General features: G+C 37.4%; 1 pseudogene; it reads left to right on the forward strand.

Moving 5' to 3' along the window:
• The first annotated feature begins 1,528 nt into the window (after positions 1–1,528).
• Positions 1,529–2,115, forward strand: LOC136387919 (olfactory receptor 10Q1-like; annotated as a pseudogene).
• Positions 2,116–6,281: the final 4,166 nt, after the last annotated feature.

Raw genomic sequence — 6,281 nt, forward strand, 5'->3', positions numbered from 1 at the left:
GATGTTAATTCATCCTATCTAAGAGTATGGTATATGCTTGCATTTATTTGTGTCTACTTCAGTTTCTTTCTTTAGTGTCTTATAATTTTCTGAGTACAAATCTTTTACCTCCTTGGTTAAATTTACTTCTAGGATTTTTTTATGCAATTGAAAATGGGATTGTTTCCTTAGTTTGCTTTTCTGGTAGTTCATTATTGGTGTATAAAAATATAACCTATTTCTGGATATTTATTTTTGTATACTGCTACTTTATTAAATTAATTTATCAGTTCCAGCAGTTCTTAGGTGGAATCTCTAGGGTTCTCTATATACAGTATCGTGTCTGGTCTTTTCTTATCTTACACAGCTCCACTTTCATTTCTATCTGACTCCCTTGTAGTTCTCTGTCTTTTGAACCTGTCTGAGTTCTAAAGTCCAGCATCATGGTTGAATCTTTTTTATTTACTTTTTTAAGATTTTATTTATTCATTTTAGAGAACGGAGAGGAGAGAGAGAAAGAGAAGAGGCAAGGAGCAGCAAGTATGAACTCCCATATGTGCCTTGACCAGGCAAGCCCAGGGTTTCAAACTGGCAACCTCAGCATTCCAGGTTGATGTTTTATCCACTGCACCACCACAGGTCAGGACTGAATATTCTTTTAAAATATATTTTCTTTAGAAATAATTCTTCAAATGAAAGGAAATAAAGAGTATATAACAGAGAAAGTTAGAACAAAAGGTGTTTTTCTAGTTTTATATGGAGTTAAAAATTGGGTGAAAAGTGAACCACCAATGAATAAATTAGCATGTAGCTATAAAATAGAATGGAAATAGTAAAGTCTTGTTAGAATAGCGAGAATGACCTTTGCAGACATAACACTGAAGCCAGTTATAATACAGTACATACTTTATCATTTACACATATAAATTTAAACATATACTAATTTCCAGTGATAAAAGTCAAAAAAGTAGTTACCTTTGGGAGGTTAAAGACTGAGAGGAGGCATAAAAGATGCTCATAAATTATTCTCAATCCTGGTAATGGTTATATCAGTATCTTTACTGTGTGAGAAATAAATCAAGCTGGACACTTAGGATGTGTGAAATTCTGTGTATGTATGTTACAGTTCAGTCAAAACAGTGAACAATGCTTCCAATTATCTAATTTTTAAATTATCTACAGCTATACAACTCCTTAGTTTCATTAAATACAAGCAAAGAATTAGCCCTTGTCAGGTGGATTTAAAAAACACACACGCACGCATACACACACACACATACATACACACAAGAAGAAAAAAGACATGTCATTAGTAATATCTACATGTCTTCACCATCAGAAATGTCTACAGATAAGTATCAGTCATGAAGATTTCCAAGGAATCATATACCCTTCCCTCAATGGTGCATGCATTCCAAGTATTAAGATTGGAAATTGGATACTAAATAGGTAGTTCTAAATCAAAACTAAAATCACTGCTTTACTTCAGGCAATAACACAACTCCACAAAGGAAAATTCAGCACATTCTGTTCCTCTCTTGCAGGAGACATGTTTGCTAGGAGCCCGGTTCTCAACCAGACCCGCCCCACTGAGTTTGTGTTCCGGGCCTTCACCGCCGTCCCTGAATTCCAGGCGCTCCTCTTCCTCCTCTTCCTCCTCCTCTACCTGCTGATCCTTTGTGGCAACACGGCCATCATCTGGGCGGTGTGCACACACAGCTCCCTGCGCACACCAATGTATTTCTTCCTGTGCAACTTGTCCTTCATAGAGATCAGCTACACCACCGTGGTGGTGCGATGCTCTCCAACATCTTTGGAGCCCGGAAGCCCATTTCTCTGGCTGGCTGCGGGACCCAAATGGTCTTTTTTTTCATGCTCGGTGGCGCTGACTGTTTTCTCTTGGCAATCATGGCCTACGATCACTATGTGGCCATCTGCCACCCACTGCACTACACCCTCATCATGACCCAGAAGCTATGCATCCAGATGGTGGCCTGCGCCGTGGTCCTGGCCCTCTACCTGCCCCTGCAGCTCACATCCCTAGTCTTCACCTTACCCTTCTGCGGGCACCTCCGGGAAATCAACCACTTCCTCTGCGATGTGCCCCCGGTCCTGCACTTTTTTTTTTTTTTATAATAAATTTTTATTAATGGTAATGGGATGACATTAATAAATCAGGGTACATATATTCAAAGAAAACATGTCTAGGTTATTTTGTCATTAAATGATGTTGCAAACCCCTCGCCCAAAGTCAGACTGTCCTCCGCCACCCTCTATCTAGTTCTCTGTGCCCCTCCCCCTCCCCCTAACTCTCTCCCTCCCTCCCTCCCATGTCCTCCCTCCCCCCACCCTTGGTAACCACCACACTTTTGTCCATGTCTCTTAGTCTCATTTTTATGTTCCACCAATGTATGGAATCATGTAGTTCTTGTTTTTTTCTGATTTACTTATTTCACTCCGTATAATGTTATCAAGATCCCACCATTTTGCTGTAAATGATCTGATGTCATCATTTCTTATGGCTGAGTAGTATTCCATAGTGTATATGTGCCACATCTTCTTTATCCAGTCTTCTATTGAAGGGCTTTTTGGTTGTTTCCATGTCTTGGCCACTGTGAACAATGCTGCAATGAACATGGGGCTACATGTGTCTTCACGTAACAATGTTTCTGAGGTTTTGGGGTATATACCCAGTAGAGGGATTGCTGGGTCATAAGGTAGTTCTATTTTCAGTTTTTTGAGGAACCACCATACTTTCCTCCATAATGGTTGTACTACTTTACAGTCCCACCAACAGTGAATGAGGGTTCCTTTTTCTCCACAGCCTCTCCAACATTTGCTATTACCCGTCTTGTTGATAATAGCTAATCTAACAGGAGTGAGGTGGTATCTCATTGTAGTTTTGATTTGCATTTCTCTAATAACTAATGAAGCTGAGCATCTTTTCATATATCTGTTGGCCATTTGTATCTCTTCCTGGGAGAAGTGTCTATTCATGTCCTCTTCCCATTTTTTTATTGGATTGTTTGTTTGTTTGTTGTTGAGTTTTATGAGTTCTTTGTAAATTTTGGATATTAGGCCCTTATCTGAGCTGTTGTTTGAAAATATCATTTCCCATTTAGTTGGCTGTCTGTTTATTTTTATATCAGTTTCTCTTGCTGAGCAAAAACTTTTTATTCTGATGTAGTCCCATTCATTTATCTTTGCCTTCACTTCTCTTGCCATTGGAGTCAAGTTCATAAAATGTTCTTTAAAACCCAGGTCCATGATTTTAGTACCTATGTCTTCTTCTATGTACTTTATTGTTTCAGGTCTTATATTTAGGTCTTTGATCCATTTTGAATTAATCATGCAGAAGATTAACCTGGAACTCAAAAAGAAGAGGGTGAAATGTTACTCTATTGAGAAGAAGTCCCCAAAGGGTTGATCAATCCTTTCAACTGAATTACTAGGCTCCCGCAGTTACCTTTCTGTGCTTATTTTAGATGAATAGAATAAACTTCTTTTTCTTAATGAAAAAATGTTCCCTGAATATAAAAGTATTTCCATGAAAGTATTAGATTCTGGAATTAGAATATTATGTAGAGTATATCATGAGTCAAATGATGGGACTGAAATGTCCATCGATGATGTTTCCCTTAAGAAAATAACTCCCCTCACTCCCATGACAAGGTAGCTTTCTGGTAGCATAAGTGGAAGTCAGAACTTGCCAAACTGTTTTAGGTTTCCTCCATGCTTCTTTTCTTGGATCTTCAACAATTCTTTCAAAATTCTACTCCTTTCAAAATCTTGCTCATACCATTCATGCAGTCTTTTGGGCTAGTGAGTCTGTTCTTGGTATCAATTGACTTACAGAGAAGTACTTGCCCAGGAAGTAACCTCTCTATTCATTGACATTCTCTATTTATGCCTCTCTTGTTGGAATTTTATTAAAATACATTTGAACATGGAATGTAATTACTTGAGTATATGTCTCCCTTCATATCAATAAACATCTTGAGTCCAGACTATGTGGCAAAATCATCACTGGCGTGTTGTCATAGTAGATTTTTCCAACTCTTTACTTATGGTTTAACTAGTGGATGAAATGGGTAGTGGTGGGAGTAGTCATTTTGGGTGGGAATTTCTTCCCAATATTTCTCAAAAAAAACTATTTATTTTTAAATACAAATTCTGAGAAAAAGCTGAGAAATCAAGAAAATTGGGGAAAGAATTATAATTCTTCTGCATTAATTATATCATAATGATCAATATAGAGGGGTGACAAGTTCAGAGGAATCATGTCAAAAGGAAAGCAAAAAACATGACACATAGAGTCAAAGGTTAAGTCTAGATTTCTGGCACCAAGACAAGAAAGAGTCTTGCTGGTAGCTGCTTCTGAATGTGTGTGCATGGTTCTATCTGCTGCCAACAGTGAGTCATTCTTGTAAATAAACTTAATATCCATAAGGTTATGTGCTTAGGATACTTTATACAAATCCTATGAGTGATGTTTCAAGAAATAAATTTTGAAACCAAATTTGACTCTTTAAATTGGTAATTTTGACATGTAGTTCTGCATAGTGCTATTAATTTTATTTGGAGATCTGTGCTTAGTTATTCAAATACCACCCAATAATATTCATGAGTATATTTCAGTACTGGGCTATTCACTATAGTTTATAATACTTGGTATATACTCATCTACTTAGTACTTATAGTTAATAAACAAATTTAGATACTTATAAAAATGATTAAAGAGTATAAAGATTGAAAATATTTTAAGAATTACTTATAAGTTTATGCATTCTTGAAAATTACCAGTAATTCCAATTTCTCATTCTCACATGTTGAAGACCAAGGAAACCATATAGAAAGTGTGTTTTTGTTCATGTCTGTGTTGGATAATTACAACTAAGAAGTATTGATACAGAGATAGCTATGTAATGAAGAGAGATTATACAATAACACATCCTTGTCAGACAGTTTGTTTTACTGATATGGGATGGGTCAAAATAACCTGCAGTACCATACCATCAAGATCTCAACAGGGCCTGACCAGGTGGTGGCACAGTGGATAGAGTGTCAGACTGGAACACGGAGAACCAAGGTTCGAAAATCTGAGGTTGCCCCCTGCTTGAGCACACTTGCTGGCAGGAGCCCAAAGTCACTGTCTTGAACGAGAGGTTACTTGCTCTGCTGTAGCTCCGCCCCCCCCATCAAGGTACATATGGGAAAGCAATTATTGAACAACTAAGGTGCCGCAACGAAGAATTGATGCTTCTCATCTCTCTCTCTTCCTGTCTGTCTGTCCCTAGCTGTCCGTCTCTCTGATTCTCTCTCTGTCTCTGTCAAAAATAAATTAATTAATTTTCAAAAATAATCTCAATGGGTACTTTTATAATGATAACTCTTTCTCTCTCTCTCTCTCTCTCTCTCTCTCTCTCTCTCTCGTCTTTAAAAACATTGTACAATTACAGCTTCCAGTGAAAAACAGTAAAAGCTTGCAATACAATGGTGATCATTTCTGGGACCTGTCTTGGCCCACTAGCTTCAATTTGAGAATTGTCTTAGTTGCTTCTTATTGGTTTCAAACCAGCCTTCATGAGAAGGAAAAAGTATGATGTTCATAACATTGGGAAAGAGGTTATTCAACAGAGATGCGGCAGAGTTTTGTATAACCATCCCCAGGGACCACAGACCACAATGCTTGATGCTCATTATGAAGCTTCTTTAGAAAAACTCCTTTATGCTATAATAGGACAATTTCTTCAATAAATATTTATTACACATTCGCTTACTTATTTTTAAACAAATATTTAAAAAGAATCTACTATTTTCCAAAGTCCCTGACCCCATGGATCTAATGTTCATAAGGAGAAAAGAGACAATAAAAAAACGATCAAATGGTGAAGCAGGCAAGGATTTAAGATAAGAAGAAGAAAATGAGAGACAATGATTTGGGGATGACGAAGGTACTATTTCATGTGTCAGGCACTGGGTTATGAGCTTGAGTTCATAGAAAAAAACACAAGATACTCACTTTCAAGGAGTTTACAGACTATTGAGAAAATGAACACACAAATGTGAGCCAATTTTTTTTATGCACAGAGTAGAAAAAAATATCTTATGCAAGAAGATCATGATGCAGCATTTTCCTGTGTCTTCTTCAGCATAAGTTTTGATAAGTTTTACTGTGTGTTGTCCGAGAAGGGCTTGTTTCTTTCCCCATGCCCAAGGAGTTCTTAGGAACTCTAGCTTCAAAATGGCTAAATTGACAGCCCTCTCCCACATGCCCATATAAGGCCACAAACCTCCAGCAA

The sequence above is a fragment of the Saccopteryx leptura genome, chromosome 1, assembly GCF_036850995.1.
Source record: "Saccopteryx leptura isolate mSacLep1 chromosome 1, mSacLep1_pri_phased_curated, whole genome shotgun sequence".
NCBI classification, from domain to species: Eukaryota; Metazoa; Chordata; class Mammalia; order Chiroptera; family Emballonuridae; genus Saccopteryx; species Saccopteryx leptura.